We start from the raw sequence: 22,569 nt of genomic DNA, 5'->3' as shown, positions 1-22,569 counted from the left end.
CATTATCTATCACTGTAACCACTCTATGAGTTTGGTACTATTATACATTTTAAAGATCAGCATCGAGAAATGAAATCATGGAAGTAAATTTGTCAAAGTCACAAAGCTAATTTTGGGAGACAGAAGTCTTAAGACTGTTTTATTTTTTAAAAAACTATGCTTTTAAATACTATTATTTAGCTTGACTTTCAACAACTAAATATGTTTTTATCATTGACTTCGTTTTTCTTACACAATTTTTCTTTTCAGTTAGCACAGTTGCATTCTGGAAATTTTTATGTAAAGCCTCTACTACTTTCTATATGAAAAGTGAAATCAACAGAATAACTACAAAAGAAAGATTTCTTAAAAAATGTTTTTGTATATACAGTCTAAATTAGGTAAAACATGACTGCTTCCTTTGAAGTGCTCATTTCTACCATCATTTCTTCTGATTCTACGATGCGCAGAAAAGAAATGAACTTCCCTGGAATTATCACAGTTGACAAACTGTAACACTCATTAGATATTTTCATTCCATTTATTTTGTGGAGGACTAGTCACAAATTGATCTGACCAAAAAATGAATTAGATAACTACAGCCTTTAGCATTTGTAGATGATCATGTTAAACTGGCTTCATATTAGAAGTAGTCATTTATGACTAAATGATTCTGAGTACTTGCTTGTGACCCATATTAGCTGGCTCATCATTTTCATGGTAGTGCTAAAGGCCAAGCAGCATCCCTGCAAAATTATCTCCATGTATTTCAAAAGTCTATAGAAGATGTGTCTCATATATTTATGAACATGTTCCATGACTAATCATGTAGTATTCATCTATTAAAAGTAAGATTAATGGCAAAACCTCATGAAGCAAGCACCTATGAATGTATGATGTGTATAATGTATATAAAGTTAATTTTTAGTATCTACTAAGAAACAAAAAATAAATGGTTAATAATAGAAATACATTTTTATATAGAAAGACACAGTTGTATAAGGAGAGCTATTATTCCAGAATTAAACTATGAATTCAGTGCCTAGCACATAGCACTCAAAAATTCATTATTGTTTTTATCACCATCATTTATCATCATCATGATCCAAACTTGTACAGTGCCTCTTAATTAGGTTTCTTCTAACTAAAATAAAAAATAATTAGTTCTCACTGAGATTACACCAATAACAGCATGAAAGAATTTCAGGGGTACTGCCACAGTTCTGTTTTGTATATTTTAGACACATCTTGTTGATTCTCACAAAGTGTGTAGTAAGTGGATTTTGGTAGGTTAACTTTCAGAAATCATTCTTGTTTTTTCTGGATTCTGCATTTTTATGAAACAACTCAATGCCTCTATATGGTTATATATGTATATATATATATATATATATATATATAAAATTCATATGTGTATGTATGTCTTTATATTTAGATATTCTTATATAATACTATTATATATTTCAAATATAGTAAGAACATTTTTGTTGAGAAATTTTAGAAACACTTGCTGATGCCCATTGGCAGTCCTAAAAATAAAGCCAACTTTTGATCATTAGGCTTTCTATGCCTCTTTAAAGTAATTCTTTAAAATAGAACTATTAATGATAAGAGGGCTTAATCATGAGGTAGCTATTATGAAGCTTAATTATCTCTGTGTACTCAGGAAATTGAGTAAATCAAAGGGTTACAAAACTCCAGTTCTTTTTATCTTTTGGTGGCCTATGTGTCTCTAGACTTTCCTGCCACCCATGTGAAACTTTAATTTCCAGGGCTTAGAGAATCTCCGCTAATATAAACAATGACATTTCTATAATTTAGATGATAAAAGTAACCAAACGTACAAAAAACAAGCCTTCTGGAAGTTGTTACATGTTACTTAAATAAACTATCTTTTAAAGTTGTACTTATCTTACTCCACGGAGAGAGAAGTTCAGAAAGAAAATTCAAGTACTAACTGTAAAACTGTATTTAAAACATATAAGTTCAATATTGGCAATTTAAGAATATTTGCTACTTTAAGACTTACTATGCTGTAAATTTTGTAGTCCAGTTTTGGTTTGGGGAATCAAATAATTACTTTTGATAAGTTGGATATAGAGATATATGTATATAAGGACAAAAAGATGGAATTATAACTACAGCAAGAATTTCAAAGAAATTATAATTTTGCAGTGATAGGTCACTTTATTGTGGCTGTTTCTCATAGTTAAGACGATTAAATAATGAATTTTTAATTAGCAGAGCAATAGATTATATATGTATGTATATATGTATATCTGTGTATATATATGTGTATATATGTGTGTGTATATACATATATGTGTTTATATATGTGTATATATGTGTGTATATACATATATGTGTGTATATATACGTATATATGTGTATATGTATATATGTGTATATGTATATATGTATATATGTGTATATGTGTGTATATATGTGTATGTATACATATATATGTATACATATATATATATATATATAAAACGTTTAGTGAGTGAAGTTACTCAAAACCATCTCCATAGGAATATTTATTATTATTTTCATTATGCTGCTAGAAGTCAAGTCTTTCATGGAATTTTTTCTTAATAATTCCTTTTTGAATTTACCACATTATTTTTCACATAGCATTAACGATACCAAGCCTTCATAATATAATGTTGGAGTTAATTTTTATAAGTGTCCAAAGACCAATTGGTTTCCAGGTTTTGCTAAACTATGGTAGTTAAGGTGACTAGAATAATTTTGACTGAAATAGGAAAAAGCTAGGTGCCTTTAAACAAAATGGAGTAAAATGTTTGTGGTTTGGTAGTATAGTGTGAGTATGTTTAGTTTCCATGCTTTGAAGGATTTTTGGACTCTTTTGGATGCATAGGTTCAGAGAAACTTAATAGTAGAATAAACTTATACTCCAATAATCTTCTGAATTATTTGTTTTTACCCACTTTATGAAAGTCTCTGTGAGAATTTGTAAATGGGCAATGTAAAAACCTTAGCCATTAGTTAGCTATTATGATATGTAAAATGGAGTGCAGTTTGCTCTTTGAGTGGAAAAAAAAAGCTATCAAGTCAGCACACACAAAAATCTTCAAAGTGGATAATTGCTGAAAAAACAGAGTTCATTCATCAGGTTTCATCAAATTATATAATAAATAGGTTCCCAGATGGCCTTTTCTTCTATATATGGACTACGCATCACATGCAACATGAACTAGGTGGCCTAATGGTAGACTGAAGAAATCAGTAAATCATCTCTTCCATGAAGATAATAAAAACACTGAAAAAATTGACAAGATCAACTTTTTTATAGTTTTGAAAGTTAACCGAAGACTTACAACAATGTGATGAATACTTATCCAAGTATTCAAGAAAATCAAAGAAATTCTGCTATGCCTTGGTAAAATTAAACTTGACATACTCACATTCTTCTTTCTAAGCTCTGTAGTAGCTTAGAAAATCAGCAGTATAACAACTACCAGAGGAGAAAGACGAAGTTTGGAACTCCACAGAACGTACCTTCTACAGATCATTGTTCCCATTTGACCTGTCTTGCAGCTCCCTAGAAAAACTCTATTAGCAGGGTATTTTTTTTTTTTTTTTACTGACTCAGTTAAACATCACAGCTGCCTGAACCTGAAATAATAGTTAGTTAGGGTGATCAAGAGCCAGGCCAAAAACTTAAAAAAGAAAGATCTAGAGAGCCTTTTGACATCCCTGACGTATGCAAGGAATCCTGACGTTTATGTGCATGTGTTGGTTTACATGATTTTAAATTCTCACCAGCAATGTATTTTTGTTTTAAAAATATATCCATCTTAGTAAGAGTAATGTGTTATCTCATTTGGGTTTGAATTTTATTTCCCTAATGATTAATTATGTTGAGCATCTCTTCATGTGCTTACTGGCTTTTCTTATCTTCTTTGTAGAAATGTCTATTCAGATCCTCTGCTAATGTTCAATTGGGGTGTTTGTCTTTTTATTATTGAGTTATAAGGTCCTTTATGTATTCTGTATAAGAGTCCCTTACAGGCTAGGCTTGATGGCTTGCGTGTGTAATCCCAACATTTTGGGAGGCCAAAGAGGGTGGATCACTTGAGGTCAGGAGTTCGAGACCAGCCTGGCCAACAAGGTGAAACCCCGTCTCTACTAAAAATACAAAAAAACTAGCCGGGAGTGGTGGCACATGCTTGTAATCCCAGCTACTTGAGAGGCTAAGGCAGGAGAATTGCTTGAACCCAGGAGGCGGAGGTTGCAGTGAGCCGAGATTGCGCTATTGCACTCCAGCCTGGGTGACACAAGCAAAACTCCATCTCAAAAAAAAAAAAAAAAAAAAAAAAGAGTCCCTTACAAATATATCACTGATGAACATTTCTTCCATTTTGTGGGTAATCTTTGTACTTTCTTAAGGATATCATTTGTAGCACACAATTTTTAATTTCATTAAGTTCACTTTACATGTGTATTTCTATAAATGTGTCAATTTAATCTCAGTTATTTAATTGGCTAGTGCCATGTACTAAATGTTTGTGTGCCCCCAAAATTCCTATGTTAAAACCCTAATCCCAGTGTAATGGTATTTGGAAGTGGGTCCTTTAGGAGACAATTAGGTCATAAGGGTGCAGCCTTCATCAATGGTATGTTCCCTTATATAAAAAGGTATGAGAGATAGCTAGGTTTTTCCCCATCATGTGAAGATACAAGAAAAAGTCACACTTGTCTGCAGCCTGAAAGAGCACCCCTGCCAAAACATGACCATGCTGGCCCCCTGATCTCAAACAACCAACATCCAGAACTGTTAAAAATAAATCCCCGTTATTTATAACCCACTCCATTTATGATATTTTGCTATATCAATCCAAACTGTCTTAGACAGTTGGCATATTCATAGCTTTTTCTGATGACTTTTGTTTTAATGAAGGCTGGGAGAGAACTACCCTAAGAATGAGACATCATTTCAGAGACACTAAAGTGGCTATGACAAAAAGACAGAAAATACTGTATTGGCAAAAATAGTGGCAACAAATACTGTAAAAAAAAAAATAAGCAGCAAAAAATTTGTAGAAATGTAAACCCTTACACATTACTGGTGGGAATGTCATATAGTGTAGCCACTTTGGAAATAAATTGGCAGTCACTCAAAAGATTCAAAATGAAGTTACCATATGGCACAGCAATTCCACTCCTAGGTATCTACTGAAAAGAACTGAAAACACATAACCATACAAAAATTTGTACACAAATGTTTATAGAATCAGCAAATTTATAAGAGCTAAAAAGTGGAAGTAACCCAAATGTCCAACAGCTGATGAATGCGTAAATAAGATATGCATACAATTGAACTATTTACTAAACTCCTGCTTAAGCACTATTTTCTCAATAAATTATTTCCTAATATTCCTATAACAAGTTAGTTTCCCCTCCTCTATTAACAACTTGAGAGCAAAGCCTATGTATATTGCTTATCTACCTTAGTCCGAGGTACATTGTAAGTACTTCATAAATGTTAATTGTTACATTTTTGGGGTGTTATTAACAGTTGAGAAAATATAAAGCATTGTTTGCAAGCTCTTCAAGAAGAAAGTGTTCATTATTTTCCTAACTGGTACTGAAGGCTAACTTTCTTACTCATAAAAAGCTCTTCTGCTTAATATCTTATCATTCTTTGCTTTTCAGCATATAAATGTAGAAGTTAAAATTACTTTTGCTGTGTTTCTAATCCATGAAAGAAACAAGCTGTTTTACCTAAAGTAAAATATTTAAAAGTTGTTCTCATATACTGGCAAATGTATTGTACCTAGATTTTATGCACATATATTTCTAAGCTTTTACAGAAAGTCTTACTATGACTCTTTGATTCGATAATAAAATATAAGTGAAATATGGTCAAATGCATTCTTCTAAAGAAGTTAGGAAACAAGGCCCTGAATTAGTGTTGTGAAATAAAGTGCATTTGTTTTCATTCCCTAAAGGATTTCCCTCTTTTTTCCTTAACATTATACAAAACGTTTGCGTGGGTACTTGTGGGGAGTAAAATGTTTAAACAAACTTTATATAACATAAATCTTTTGTTTATATTTTAACAACGCCGGAACCTTTTAAGTAATTTAGTTTAATAATCTCTCTATTTTCCCTTGCTATAGAAAACAAAAATAGTGTATAAACACAAGCTAATGTCATAGTAATTTAATCTAAGCATCAATAGCTTCCCATTAAGTTTTACAACACAGGGTGCTATTTTATAGAGTAAAAGCTACACTGACTCAAGGCAGCTCCTAGGAAGCCGGGCTTAAAATTAAAGTCACATACATCTCTGGCAGTGTGGAGGACTGTGTCCATGCCCAAAGCTATGCTCTCTTAGGAGTGATGAGAGAAAGTACAAGATACTTTTTCCTGGTTTAATGGGAGGTAATAACATAAACTCCCTGACAGTGACAGTAGCAACAAAAACAAATATGCATGTGATGGTAGAAAATAAAAAATAATCTAACTGGCCAAGAGTGCTTAATGCAAACTTTGACTTTAAGTGACCTATACCAGCCCAGGGACAACCCCTAGGAAACTAGGCTAAAATTCAAAAATGAGGGAGGAAAATCTGAGCACAAACAGCAGATTGCACACTGTAAAGAAAATAGGCTTCGCAGAATTAACTCAGCCGTCACTAAATAAATAAATAAATCACCAAGCACAAAAAACCAACGATATTATCTTCCCAGGTGGAAAGAGTTAAGTATCCAGAGTTTCTACAATATATTACCTGAGAGGTCCTCTTTTTAATAAACAGGTATGAGAGATTAAAGGAAAGAGGAGAATGTGATCTACGCACACAAGAAGAGCAGACAACAGAAACTGCTTTTGAGGGGCATAAATGTTTGGTTTATAAAACAGATTTCATAGCAGCTACTATAAATATGCTCCCAGAACTAAAGGAAAGCAAATCAAAGATAATAGAACATATGCAATCTGAAGAAAACAAAGAATAATGAACAGAGAAATGTAAAGTACCATTAAGTGCACATACATATGTATAATAAGAATACTAGAAAGAGAAGAAAGGGGAAAAGGGGAAAAATAATATTTGAGGGAACAATGGTTGACAACTTCCTAAATTGATGAAAAACACTGTCTAGATATCCAAGAAGCTTAAGAACCCCAAGAAATATTGAATGAAGAAGATACCCAACTAGATACATAATAGTCAATCTCTGAAATAGCAAGGATAATCATGAAAGCAGCAAGAGGAAAACTACTTGTCATGCACAAGAAAACCTTAATAAGATTAATACTGACATCTCATCCGAAACCATGATGGGTAGAAGGCAGTGAGATAATATATTCAAGTGTGAAAGAAAAAGATTTTAAATCAATGTTTCTATATTCAGCAAAACTATTCTGGAAAAATGAAGGTCAAATAAATACGTTTCCAGATACAGAAAGAGAGAGAATGTGTTGCTAGCAGACATCTATTTACAATAAATACTAAAGAAAGTTCTTGAGGCTGAAAGCAAGTCACACCAGACAGTGATTAAAATCTTCATGAAACAATAAAGAACACCAGTAATGGTAATTATGTAGGTAAATTTAAATATGGTACAATTGCATATTTCTTATTCTTTCATTTATTAACAGATTTTAAAAGTAATTACATGAAACAATAAATAAAGAATTGTATCAAACTGACTCCACCTATAAAGACACACATAGACTGAAAACAAAGGGATGGAAAAAATACTCTCTGCAAATATAAACAGAAAAAAAGCAGGGATAGCTATACTTAGATTTCAAGATAAAAACTATAAAGAGACAAAGTTCTTATATAGTAATAACAGGATAAATTCAACAAGACGATAAAATAATTGTAAAGTTTTTGAGTATAACCTCAAAACCACAGGCAACCAAAGCAAAAATGAAAAAATAGGATTGCATCAAGCAAAAAAGGTTTTTCATAGTACTGAAAACAATCAACAAGGTAGAAAGATAACCTACAGACTAGAAGAAAATATTTGCAAACTACTCATCTGACAAGGGATTAATAAGCAGAATATATAAGGAGCTCAAAGAATAGGAAAAAAATAACTGATAAAAAATTGGGCAAAAGATCTGAATAGACATTTCTTAAAAGAAGACATACAAATGGCCAATGCGTATATGAAAAAATCCTCAAAATTATTAATCATCAGAGAAATGCAAATCAAACTCAAAATGTGTATCATCTCACCTGAGTTGAAATGTTTTTTATCAAAAAGACAGGCAATAATGGATGCAAAAAAAGGAGAAAGGGGAATCCTCATACATTGTTGGTGGCAATGAAAATTAATACAGCTACTACGGAGAACAATATGGAAGCTCCTCAAAAAAACTAAAAATAGAACTACTATGTGATTCAGCAATCCCACTACTGGATATGTATCCAAAAGAAAGTAAATCAATATATTGAAGAGATATCTGCACATCCATGTTTATTGCAATTTAACATTTTTTGTAGGTTGTCTTTTGTGTCTGGTCATTGAAAATTTTTCTTTATTCCTGGCAATTTGGAGTTTCACTGTAATGGGCTAAGGTATAAATTTATATTTATTTTTATATACCTTAATATTTGTATATTTTCAGTAAAAATGCTCAGTTTTTAAATTCTAAAAAACTATGAATCATTAGCTCTTTTAAATTTGCTCCTGAAACTTCAGTTGCAAACATGGTTTTGTCACTCAACTTACTGTCTATATCACTGAACAATTTTTTCACATATTTATCTCTCTGTTCTGGATTCTAATTACACAAAGTCCCAAATTCTTTGCTACTTTTTCTATTGAGAAATAGAGACTAATGCTCTTCCCCTTGAATCTAGACCACATACTATCACACTGTGGGGCATCCAAGGCTAAGCAATGAGAATATTTATAACTCTCTAGATCTCTTGGGAGATTTTCTCTTGGGGAACCTGGCCACCGGGATGTAAGAGGTCCAAATGCATTGAGACTATTATGCTGTTAGGAATTTCAAATGAATCGTGTGAAGAGGTGATGGAGTGAGAGAGAGAGAAAATCCCGGACAGATCTATCATCCAGCCAGTCTAGCTCAGGCACCAGAATTGTGAGTGAAAAAAAAACATCAAAGTCACTCCAGACCCAGCAGACATGACTTGAAAAAAAAGTAAGGACACTAGCCAATGTCTAAAACTGAGGCCTGAGATATGTGGTCTCAGTGAAGTTCTGCTAGCCATCTCCAGTCATCTGAACCACCTCAGCTTAGGCCACAATCATTGTAGAGCAGAGATGAGCCATCTTGCTCTCTCATTCCTGAGCACACAACCCATAAAACTGTAACAAATACAATATATTTTTTTAAATGCCACTCAGTTTTGACATGATCTTTTACACAATAGGAAACCATAGACCTGCATAAAATATTAATATTCTGGTTTTATCTTTGACATGCGAAGAGATTGGAAGTTGTTACCACCATCTGTACAAGAAAAAAACTGAACAAACTAAAAATCTATTACTACTCAGATCCATCCAGAACTGAAGTTGCAGGGCAAAGCGCCACTCCAATGTTTGGAGAGAGAAGTGAATCCAGAATAACAACTGAGATATGGCTACCTGAAGCAGAAACTGCTGAAGTGATACACTGTCAGAAACACTTCAACTGTGATTTTGCTGCATTTCTGGAGGCTGAGTGTGGACTCTTGAGAGTAAGAAACTCCTATGTTTCTAGGAAAACTATTGATTTCATGGGATTTACCTGCAATAACCCTAATAGTTGTTTCCTCTTCCTCTTCCTCCTCCTTCTCCTCCTCTTCCTCTTCCTTTCACTTGTGTCACTCGTGTCCGTGTGAAGAGACCACCAAACAGGCTTTGTGTGAGCAACAAGGCTGTTTATTTCATCTGGGTGCAGGCGGGCTGAGTCCTAAAAGAGAGTCAGCGAAGGGAGATGGGATGGGGCCGTTTTATAAGCTTTGGGTAGGCAAAGGAAAATTACAGTCAAAGGGGGGTTGTCCTCTGGCGGGCAAGGGTGGGGGTCACAAGGTCCTCAGTGGGGGAGCTTTTGAGCCAGGAAGAACCAGGAGAAGGAATTTCACAAGGTAATGTCATCAGTTAAGGCAGGAGCAGACCATTTTCACTTCTTTTGTGGTGGAATGTCATCAGTTAAGGCAGGAACCGGCCATCTGGATGTGTACGTGCAGGTCACAGGGTATATGATGGCTTAGCTTGGGCTCAGAGGCCTGACACTTCCTCTTCTTCTTTCTTCTTTATTTTTTCTTCTTCTTCTTCTTCGAGGTAAATACCTGATTAATTTATCCAAATGATCAGCTACTTATTTCAGCACCATTTATTGATAGTCCATTTCCCCCAACTGTATTAGTGCTCTCAGAACAAAGCACCACAAGTTGGCTGACCTAAATAACAGAAATGTATTGCCTTTTAGTTCCGGATGCTAGAAGTCCGAGATAAAGGTACCAGCAGGTTGGTTTCTTCTGAGGGTTGTAAGGAAGAACCTATTCCATTCCCTTCTCCCAGATTCTGGTGGTTTGCTGTAGTTTTCTGTGTTCTTTGGCTATAGAAGCATCACTTCCATTGTCTTAGCTTATTTCGTACTGCTATATAACACACTATTTGAGACTAAGTAAATTTTAAAGAACAGAAATTTATTTCTTACTGGCCTGGAGATTGGGAAGTCGAAAATCAAGGTGCTGGCAGGTTCAGTGTCAGGTGAGGGCTGCTCTCTGCTTGCAAGATGGTATCTTAAACACCGCACTCTCTGGAGGGTGGGAACACTGTGTCCTCCCATGGCAGAAGACAGAAGGGCAAAAAGAAATAAGCTCCCTTTAACAAGCCCTTTTATTTTATTTTATTTTATTTTTATTTTCCTTTAAGTTCTGGGATATATGTGCAGAACGTGCAGGTTTGTTACGTAGGTATACTTGTGCCATGGTGGTTTGCTGCACCTATTGACTTGTCCTCTAAGTTCCCTCCCCTGGTCCCCCACCCCGCAACAGGCCCTGGTATGTGCTGTTCCCCTCCCTGTGTCCATGTGTTCTCATTGTTCAACTCTCACTTACGAGTGAGAACATGTAGTGTTTGGTTTTCTGTTCCTGTGCTAGTTTGCTGAGGATGATGGCTTCCAGCTTCCCCCATGTTCCTGCAAAGGATATGATCTCATTTCTTTTCATGGCTGCATAGTATTCCATGGTGTATATGCAACACATTTTCTTTATCCAGTCTATCATTGATGAGTATTTGGACTGGTTCCCTGACTTTGCTATTGTAAATAGTGCTGCAATAAACATACGTGTGCATGTGTCTTTATAGCAGAATAATTTATATTCCCTTGGGTATATACCCAGTAATGGGATTGCTGGGTCAAACGGTATTTCTGGTTCTAGATCCTTGAGATATCATCATACTATCTTCCACAATGGTTGAACTAATTTATATTCCCACCAACAGCGTAAAAGCTTTCCTATTTCTCCACAGCCTCGCCATCATCTGTTGTTTCTTGACTTTTTAATAATTGCCATTCCGACTGCCATGTGATAGCATCTAATTGTGGTTTTGATTCGCATTTCTCTAATGATCAGTGAGGTTGAGTTTTTTTTTTTAAATATATTTCTTGGCCATGTAAATGTCTTCTTTTGAAAAGTATCTGTTCATATCCTTTGCCCACTGTTTCATGGCGTTTTTTCTTGTAAATTTGTTTAAATTCCTTGTAAATTCTGGATATTAGACCTCTGTCAGATGGGTAGACTGCAAATATTTTCTCCCATTCTGTAGGTTGCCTGTTCACTCTGATGCTAGTTTCTTTTGCTGTGCAGAAGCTCTTTAGTTTAATTAGATCACATTCATCAATTTTGTCTTTTGTTGAATTGCTTTTGGAGTTTTTGTCATGAAGTCTTTGCCCATGCCTATGTCCTGAATGGTATTGCCTAGGTTTCCTTCTAGGGTTTTTATGGTTTTGGGACTTACATTCAAGTATTTAATCCATCTAAAGTTAATTTATGTATAAGGTATAAGGAAGGGGTACAGCTTCAGTTTTCTGCATATGGCTAGCCAGTTTTCCTGGCACCATTTATCAAATAGGAGATCATTTCCCCATTGTTTGTTTTTGTCAGGTCTGTCAAAGATCAGACGGTTGTAGATTTGTGGTGTTATTTCTGAGGTCTCTGTTCTGTTCCATTACTCTGTGTCTGTTTTGGTAGCAGTACCATGCTGTTTTGGTTACTGTAGCCTTGTAGTATAATTTGAAACCAGGTAGCATGATGCCTCCAGCTTTGTTCTTTTTGCTTAGGATTGTCATGGCTATATAGGGTCTTCTTTGATTCCATATGAAATTTAAAGTAGATTTTTCTAATTCTGTGAAGAATGTAGTGGTAGTTTGATGGGAACAGCATTGAATCTATAAATTACCTTGGGCAGTATGGCTATTTTCACAATATTGATTCTTCCTATCCATGAACATGGAATTTTTTTCCACTTGTTTGTGTCCTCTCTTATTTCCTCGAGCAGTGGTTTATAGTTCTCCTTGAAAAGGTCCTTCACATCCCTTGTTAGCTGTATTCTTAGGTATTTTATTCTTTTTGTAGGAATTGTGAATGGGAGTTCATTTATGATTTGGCTCTCTGCTTGTCTATTGTTGGTGTAAAGAAATGCTTGTGATTTTTGCATGTTGATTTTGTATCCTGAGACTTTGCTGTAGTTGCTTTCAGCTTAAGGAGTTTTGGGGCTGAGATACGGGGTTGTCTAAATATAGAATTATGTCATCTACAGAGACAATTTGACTTCCTCTCTTCCTATTTGAATATACTTTCTTTTTTTTCCCTTGGCTCTTTGCCCTGGACAGAACTTCTAATACTATGTTGAATAGGAGTGGTGAGAGGGCATCCTTGTCTTGTATCATTTGCTTCCAGCTTTTGCCCATTCACTATGATATTGGCTGTTGGCTTGTCATAAATAGCTCTTATTACTCTGAGACATGTTCCATCAATACCTAGTTTATTGAGAGTTTTTAACATGAAGGCATGTTAAATTTTAGCAAAGGCCTTTTTCTGCATCTATTGAGATAATCATGTGGTTTTTGTCTTTGGTTGTGTTTATGTGAAGGATTACGTTTATTGATTTGCGTATGTTCGATCATAGTTTTTTTTTAATATATAAATCCTCTTATTGTGTCTTACACCGACTGTTCATGACATGCTCAGACTTTCTGGTTTGTCCTGAACATCCCTCCTTTTTAAACAACCAGTTATTTTATTTTAGGATGAAATTTACCATACAAGATTCTTTCTTATTTAAAATTGTTTCTCTGTAAGCCTTTTTACCTCAAAAAAAAAAACCTCTTTATACTTTTGACTTTCTTTACATCTTTTTTATTCCTAGTTCCTTTTACCTTGTTTTATGTATAACCTTAAATAAGCTTTGAATCAGACAAAACTTGTTCACCTTTAAACACACACACACACACACACACACACACACACACACACACAGTTTTTTTCTCTTTAGCAAGAATGTTTTCCTACTGTCAGGCCTCTGAGCCCAAGCTAAGCCATCATATACCCTGTGACCTGCAGGTATGCATCCAGATGGCCTGAAGTAACTGAAGAATCACAAAAGAAGTTAAAATGGCCTGTTCCTGCCTTAACTGATGACATTACCTTGTGAAATTCCTTCTCCTGGCTCATCCTGGCTCAAAAGCTCCCCCACTGGGCACCTTGTGTCCCCTGCCCCTGCCCACCAGAGAAAAACCCCCTTTGACTGTAATTTTTCAATACCTACCCAAATCCTATAAAATGGCCCCACCCCTATCTCCTTTTACTGACTTTCTTTTCGGACTCAGCCCACCTGCACCCAGGTGAAATAAACAGTCTTGTTGCTCAGACAAACCCTGTTTGGTGGTCTCTTCACATGGACATGAGTGAAATTTGGTTCCGTGACTCGGATCGGGGGACCTCCCTTGGGAGATCAATTCCCTGTCCTCCTGCTCTTTGTTCCATGGGAAAGATCCACCTACAACCTCTGGTCCTCAGAACCAGCCCAAGGAACATCTCACCAATTTTAAATCCAGTAAGCGGCCCCTTTTTACTCTCCTCTCCAACCTCTCTCACTATCCCTCAACCTCTTTCTCCTTTCAATCTTGGCACCACACTTCAATCTCTCCCTTCTCTTAAATTCAGTCTTTCCCATCTCTTAATTTCAGTTCCTTTCCTTTTCTGGTAGAGACAAAGGAGACGTGTTTTATCCGTGGACCCAAAACTCTGGCGCCAGTCACGGACTCGGGAAGACAGTCTTCCCTTGGTGTTTAATCACGTGAGGACGCCTGCCTGATTATTCACCCACATTTCATTGGTGTCTGATCACCACGGGGATGCCTGCCTTGGTCATTCACCCACATTCCCTTGGTGGCAAGTCAATTGCGGGGACGCCTGCTTTGGCTGCTCACCCGCATTGCAGCCCAGGGCTGCTCACCGAACCCCTTCTCCCCGTGTCTCTACCCACCCCTTTTCCACTTTCCTGGGGGGCAAGCACCTCCTACCCCTTTTCCACTTTCCTGGGGGGCAAGAACCTCCCACCTTGTGCCTCCTTCACTATGGGCAAACTTCCACCCTCCATTCCTCCCTCTTCTCCCTTAGCCTGTGTTCTCAAAAACTTAAAACCTCTTCAACTCACACCTGACCCAAAACCTAAATGCCTTATTTTCTTCTGCAATGCCGCTTAACTCCAATACAAACTCGACAATGGTTCCAAATAGCCAGAAAATGGCACTTTCAATTTTTCCATCCTAGAGGACCTGGATGATTTTTGTCAAAAAATGGGCAAATGGGTCTGAGGTGCCTGACGTCCAGGCATTCTTTTACACATTGGTCCCTCCCTAGTCTCTGTTCCCAATGCAACTTGTCCCAAATCTTGCTTCTTTCCCTCCTGCCTGTCTCCTCAGTCCCAACCCCAAGTGTTGCTGAGTCTTTCCAATCTTCCTCTTCTACAGACCCATCTGACCTCTCCCCTCCTCCCCAGGCTGCTCCTCGCCAGGCCGAGCCAGGTCCCACAATGTTCTTTTATACAATGTCTGGAATCTATGAATAGCATTGGTTTCTAAGTTATGAGTTGATTTTTAACTACTGGGTTTAGGCCAGGCAGGCCCAAGCCTGGTTTTGGGCCTGGCGCTGGGCTGCCTGTCTTTGGTTTTACTTCCTTGTTGTTTTTTCTTAAAACAGGTACTGAGTATTAAACAATATAAAACAATACGGGAAGGTCTCTCTCTTCCCTCAAGCTCTCATAACTTCCAAAATCTATTTTCTTCCTCCCACCTGATGCATATACTTTCTGCTCCCTGGCTCCTTCAGCTATACTCACTCTTTGTTGAGTCTCCCAGTTACCATTGTTCCTGGCCCAGACTTGAATCCAGCCTCCCATATTACTCTGGATACCACACCTGACCCCCATGACTGTATCTCTCTGATCCACCTGACACTCACTCCATCTCCCCATATTTCCTTCTTTCCTGTTCCTCACCCTGAACACATTTGGTTTATTGATGGCAGCTCCACCAGGCCTAATCACCACTCACCAGCAAAGGCAGGCTATGCTATAGTATCTTCCACACCTATCATTGAGGCTATGGCTCTGCCCCGCTCCACTACCTCTCGACAAGCCAAACTCATTGCCTTAACTCGAGCCCTCACTCTTGCAAAAGGACTCTGTCAAGAATAGAGCCCCAAAACTCACCAACCAAACAAGTAATTACACTGAACCCCTTTGGACACTCTCTAATTGGATGTCCTGGGTCCTCCCAATTCTTAGTCCTTTAATACCTGTTTTTCCTTCACTTGAGTCCTTGCTCTTGCAAAAGGACTCTGTCAAGAATAGAGCCCCAAAACTCACCAACCAAACAAGTAATTACACTGAACCCCCTTGGACACTCTCTAGTTGGATATCCTAGGTCCTCCCAATTATTAGTCCTTTAATACCTGTTTTTCTCCTTCTCTTATTCAGACCTTGTGTCTTCCATTTAGTTTCTCAATTCATACAAAACCACATCCAGGTCATTATCAATCATTCTATATGACAAATGCTCCTTTTAACAACCCCACAATATTGTCTCTTACCACAAAATCTTCCTTCAGCTTAATCTCTCCCACTCTAGGTTCCCACACTGTCCCTAATCCCGCTCGAAGCAGTCCTGAGAAACATCGCCCATTATCTCTGCATACCACCCCCAAAAGTTTTTGCTGCCGCAACACTTCAACACTATTTTATGTTATTTTTCTTATTAATATAAGAAGACAGGAATGTCAGGCCTCTGAGCCCAAGCTAAGCCAGCATGTCCCCTGTAACCTGCAGGTATACATCCAGATGGCCTGAAGTAACTAAAGAATCACAAAAGAAGTTAAAATGGCCTGTTCCTGTCTTAACTGATGACATTACCTTGTGAAATTTCTTCTGGCTCATCCTGGCTCAAAAGCTCCCCTACTAAGCACCTTGTGTCCCCCGCCCCTGCCGCCCAGAGAACAACCCCCTTTGACTGTAATTTTCCACTACCTACCCAAATCCTATAAAATGGCCCCACCCCTATCTCCCTTCGCTGACTCTCTTTGTGGACTCAGCCCACCTGCTCCCAGGTGAAATAAACAGCCTTGTTGCTCACACGAAGCCTGATGGGTGGTCTCTTCACAGGGACATGAGTGAAATCTACAATACATATTTATTGGAAAATACACAAATAATGAAATATCTATTATTTAATTTAACTTTATATTCTAAATTATGACCAGTCTACAAGTATTTATCCCATTACATTTACCTAATTATTTTAATTGTTTACCTAGATTATTTATGAAAACTGTGATAGTAGTTATGAAGCCGTCATTGCAAAATTATAACTGAGACAGTGAAAAAAGATTTGACCTAACTCACTCCATCTTGCTCTTAACCTCCAACCTGTCCTTGTTCATTCCTTGACATATGCCAAACTAACTTTGGGAGAAACTTAGTTTACAGTTTTGCTTTGAAACAAAGATGGTAACAGTCTTTTCTCAAAATAAACCTCCTTATTTTCTGTGGACCAGACTGCCTAAAGCCATAAGATTAGAAGTTATAGTAATCTTACTAAATTCAAGATGCAGCTATTTTCATTAAACCTATATCAATGTCTTACTGATTAAAAATTACACAAGCAGAGATCATTCTGTTTGGGGCTCACTTTATAGTTTTGTAACCCCTATGCCAAATTTTGACACCTTATAGTATTTGACAGGGACAAGTATGAAATTTGCTTGATTAATAAATGCAAACAAAAATGTATGCTGGCAGTTCTTAAGACATTTCTAATATTACTTTACCAATAATTTTAAAGCTAGCTTATTTACTAAAGATTTTACTTAAGTTACATAAACTCAACAAAGCATTTGAGTAGTTTTTTTTAGTATCTGATTTAAGCACTTTTATTTTTTTAAGCCAGTTAACTAGAGCTCTTTTATATACTTTTAGTAGTGAAACATTTTGTACACAACACATAAATACATATAAAGGCATATTAGGCATGCCAACGGAAGTACATTTTATAGATTTATAAAAACCACCCTCTTTTTGTTTCCTAACTTAGACTTTCAGATTCTTAATAACCTGTTTCACAACTCAAGGCAGTTGTCAGCCAAATAGCCTCAAATTTGCACATTAAAGGAAACAACTAAGGTGAAAATCAAATAGCAAAATTTACATCATAAGGTACAAAGAGAAAAAGTCTGGTGGTGCTAGAGGGAGACACCTTTATTTTTATTTGAGCCAAATTAAACATAAAATTAAACTACACTCTTCCTTAAAACCCCAAGAAGTAGTCTCTCTTGCAATAACTATTTTGGTCAAAAAGAAAATCAAGTAAAAACAGAATTCAGTCAACTGAGAAGAAAAAGAAAATAAAACTTTTGCTCAAAAAAAAAAAAAAGACAAGGTCTTAGGAGAGAAAAACAAACAAACAAACAAACAAAACAAAAAAGATGAAGGCCTTTTGAATACAAACATGCACACATACACTCACACACATCTTGGATGTTAGCCATTTAATTAAGCTGACTTTTAACCACTGAGTGCCTTAAAAAAATTTTTTTTTTTAATCTTATTACCATATTTCAGCTAGGACAAAATGCTGCTAAACAATGATCACACAAATTGTACAATTTCTGAGCACTCTAAGTGAAAGCAGAAATTAACACCAGCTGGTTGTTAATGCTAACTTTAGTCATTTAAAAAGAATTTGCAAGACAAAATCCCTAACCAGTTTCTTAGCTAGTGATGGGTCTCAGGCTGTAGACTTCTCTCTACCATCCTAGAAGCAGAAAAAACAACAACAACAACAACAAAAACAAACAAACAAAAAAACCACCTCATCTTCCCTGTTGGAAGAGAGTTCAAACTCCATAAAGGAGTTACATGTCTTCCATCATCATGAAAGCAGGAAAATCTTGCCTTCCTTGTGTTGGAAGCAAGTAGAACTCCAAAAATAGAGTTGTGTAGCATAATAAACTAGATCTCAACCAAATTTTGGGAGATCAGGTATCTCTGGAGGGGGTGCTCTCAGACCTCAGCAAATTGTCCTATTGATTCGAGCCATAAAGTTAGCTAATGCTGGAACCAAGCACCAATAGGAGATTTGTCAAAGGTCGGGGCATCTCCACTCAGCATCCCCCCATGGTTAACAAAATGTAAGCCCAGAAAATCTGATACAGGTCTCAGTTAATTTAGAAAGTTTATATTACCAAAGCTGAGGATGCACATCCTTGACACAGCCTCAGGAAGTTCTGAAGACATGTGCCCAAGGTGGTTGGGGTGCAGCCTAGTTTTATACATTTTAGGGAGACATGAAACATCAATCAATATATGACAATACCTAATTTGAATTGTTCTGGACATAGGAACAGGAAACAATTCATTAAAAAAGATGTCAAAAGCAATTGCAACAAAAGCAAAAATTGACAAATAGGATCTAATTAAACTAAACAGCTTCTGTACAGCAAATGACACTAACAGTAAACAATCTACAGAATGAGAGAATAATTTTGCAAACTATGTACCTGACAAAGGTCTAATATTCAGTATCTATAAGGAACTTAAACAAATTTACAATAACAAAGAAACAGCCACATGAAAAAGTGGGCAAAACACATAAAAAGACACTTTTCAAATGAATACATATAGTCACCAACCATATGAAAAAAAAAGCATAACATCACTGATCATTATATAAATGAAAATCAAAACCACAATGAGATACCATCTCACACAAGTCAGAATGGCTATTATTAAAAAGTCAAAAAAAAAAAATAGTAGATGCTGGCAAGATTGTGGAGAAAAGGAATACTTATACACTGTTGGTGGGAATGTAAATTAGTTCAACCATTTTGTAAGACAGTGTGGCAATTCCCAAAAGAGCCATTCATTAAAGAAATACCATTCAACTCAGCAGTCCCATCAATGGGTATATACCCACAGGAATATAGATCTTTCTATTACAAAGGCACATGCACACGTATGTTCATTTCAACACTACTCATGACAGCAAAGACATGGAATCAGCCCAAATGCCCATCAATCATAGAATGGATAAAGAAAATGTTGTACCTATATACCACGAATATTATGCAGCCATAAGAAAGAATAAGGCCATGTCCTTTGCAGGGACATGAATGGAATTGGAGGCCATTATCCTTAGCAAACTCATGCAGGAACAGAAAACCAAATACCACATGTTCTCAGTTATAATTGAGAGCTAAATGATGAGAACACATGGCTACACAGAGGGGAATAACACACAGTGAGACCTATTGAAGGTAAAGGCTAGAGGAGGAAGACAATCAGGAGAAATAACTAATGGGTTAACTAATGGCTTAATACCTGGGTGATGAAATAACCTGTACAACAAACCTCCGTGATGTAAGTTTACCTATTTAGCAAACCTGCCCATGTACCCAAAACGTAAAATAAAAGTTAGGTTAAAAAATAGAAATAAGTCAAATGTGTTCTGAAATCACATTTAAATTAAACTAGAAATCAATAACAGAAAGATGGCTGAAAATTATTGAAATATTTGAAAATTAATGAACACATTTCTAAATACCACACGAACCAAATAAGAAGTCTTAAAAGAAATTTTTAAAATATTTTGTAGTTAGTTAAAAGGAAAATATAACTTTTCAAACTGTGTAGTATTAAGTGATTAAATGGAAGTCAGTAGCATTAAGGGCAGGTGTCAGAATGAATGAAATACCTAAAGTCAATATTCCAAGTTTCCACCTTATAATAATCCTAAAAAGAAGTTAAATTTAAGCTTAAAGTATGCTGAAGAAAATAAATAAAAATTACAACAGAAATCAATGAAATCAAAACCACAAAACAATAGACACTATAAATGATATCAAAAGAACAGTTCTTTTAAAAGCTCTTTATTAATAAATCTGAATAAAGAAAATGTAGTACACATACACCATGGAATACTATGCAGCCATAAAAAAGAATGAGGCCATGTTCTTTGCAGGAACATGGATGGAGCTGGAGGATAAAGATAAAGATCTTTTTCTTGAACAGATTTTTATTGATTAATAAAAATCTTCTCAAAGAAAAGCAAACCAAGTAAAAAAGAGAGAAGACACAATTACCAATATGAGAAATTATGTTTGGGTTATCACTATTGATCCCATGGTCACTAAAGGGATAATAACATATCAATATTAAAACAACTCTTTGCTTGCAAATTTCATAACATAGGTGAAATGAAATTATTTAAAAGGCATAAACTACCAAAATGCACACAAGTAAAAATAAATAATATGAATAGACTTATATAAGTATTAAAACATTGAATAAGTAAAAACTTACAAGAACAAAAGCACCAGTCCAGTACGTTTTCACTGGTAAATTCTACCAAATATATTAGAAAGAAATGTTATCTTTTCTCCACCACATCTTCCAAAAAAGAGAACCAGAGGAAATATCTTCTAATTCATTATATGAGGCCAGGATAACCATAATGATAAAACCAAGTAAAGACATTACAAACTGATTCTAAAGCTTATACCAAGAAGCAAAAGACCTTAAATGGCGTCACATTACTTAAAAGGAACTTAAAAGCAATAAAGTTGGAAGACTGTCACTAGCCGATTTCAAGGATTATTATAAATCTTCAGTAATTAGAGCAGTGTGATATTGGTGAAAGTACAGATACATAGGGCAATGGAACAAAATAAAGAGTCCAAGCCTCAGTAATGGTGGACTCCCCTCCCCCCCACCAAGCTCGAGTGTCCCAGGTTCTGTCTTGTTGGCATTCCAGGTGCCACTGGGCTATGAAAAATAACTCCTGCAACTAGCTCAGTGTCTGCCCAAATGACCACCCAGTTTTGTGCTTGAAACCCAAGACACATGCACATGTATTTTTACTGCAGCACTGTTTACAATAGCAAAGACTTGGAACCAACTCAAATGCCCATCAATGATAGACTGGATAAAGAAAATGTGGCACATATACACCATGGAATACTATGCAGCCATAAAAAAGGATGAGTTCATGTTCTTTGCAGGGACATGGATGAAGCTGGAAACCATCATTCTCAGCAAACTGACACAAGAACAGAAAACCAAACACTGCATGTTCTCACTCAGAAGTGACAGTTGAACAGTGAGAACACATGGACACAGGCAGGGGAACATCACACACTGGAGCCTGTCCAGGGGTGGGGGGCTAGGGGAGGGATAGCATTAGGAGAAATACCTAATGTAGATGACGGGTTGATGGGTGCAGCAAACCACCATGGCACGTGTATACATATGTAACAAACCTGCACATTCTGCATATGTAGTCCAGAACTTAAGTGTGTATATATATATAATATTTATATATATAAATATATATATATAATATTTATATACATAAATATATATATATAATATTTATATATATATAAAATATATATATATAATATTTATATATATATAAAATATATATAAATATTTATATAAATACATATAAATATTCATATATATTTATATATAAATATATGTATATATACATATATTTATATATATGTATATACATATATATATGTATATACGTATATATACATATATGTATATATATGTATATACGTATATATACATATATACGTATATATGTATATATACGTATATATGTATATATACGTATATATTTATATATGTATATATACATATATTTATATATATATAAATATATATAAATATATATAAATATATATTTATATATAAATACATATAAATATATATAAATATATATATTTATATATAAATATATGTAAATATATATATAAATATAAATATATATAAATATATGTATAAATATAAATATATATAAATATATATATATAAATATAAATATATATAAATATATATAAATATATATAAATATATATAAATATATAAATATATATATAAATATATAAATATATATATAAATATATATATAAATATATTTATATTTATTATATATAAATATATTCATATTTATTATATATAAATACATTCATATTTATTATATATAATATAAATATATTTATTATATATAATATATTCA

This window comes from Pongo pygmaeus, chromosome X (genome assembly GCF_028885625.2).
Source record: "Pongo pygmaeus isolate AG05252 chromosome X, NHGRI_mPonPyg2-v2.0_pri, whole genome shotgun sequence".
NCBI lineage: Eukaryota > Metazoa > Chordata > Mammalia > Primates > Hominidae > Pongo > Pongo pygmaeus.
This window is presented reverse-complemented; position numbering follows the sequence as displayed.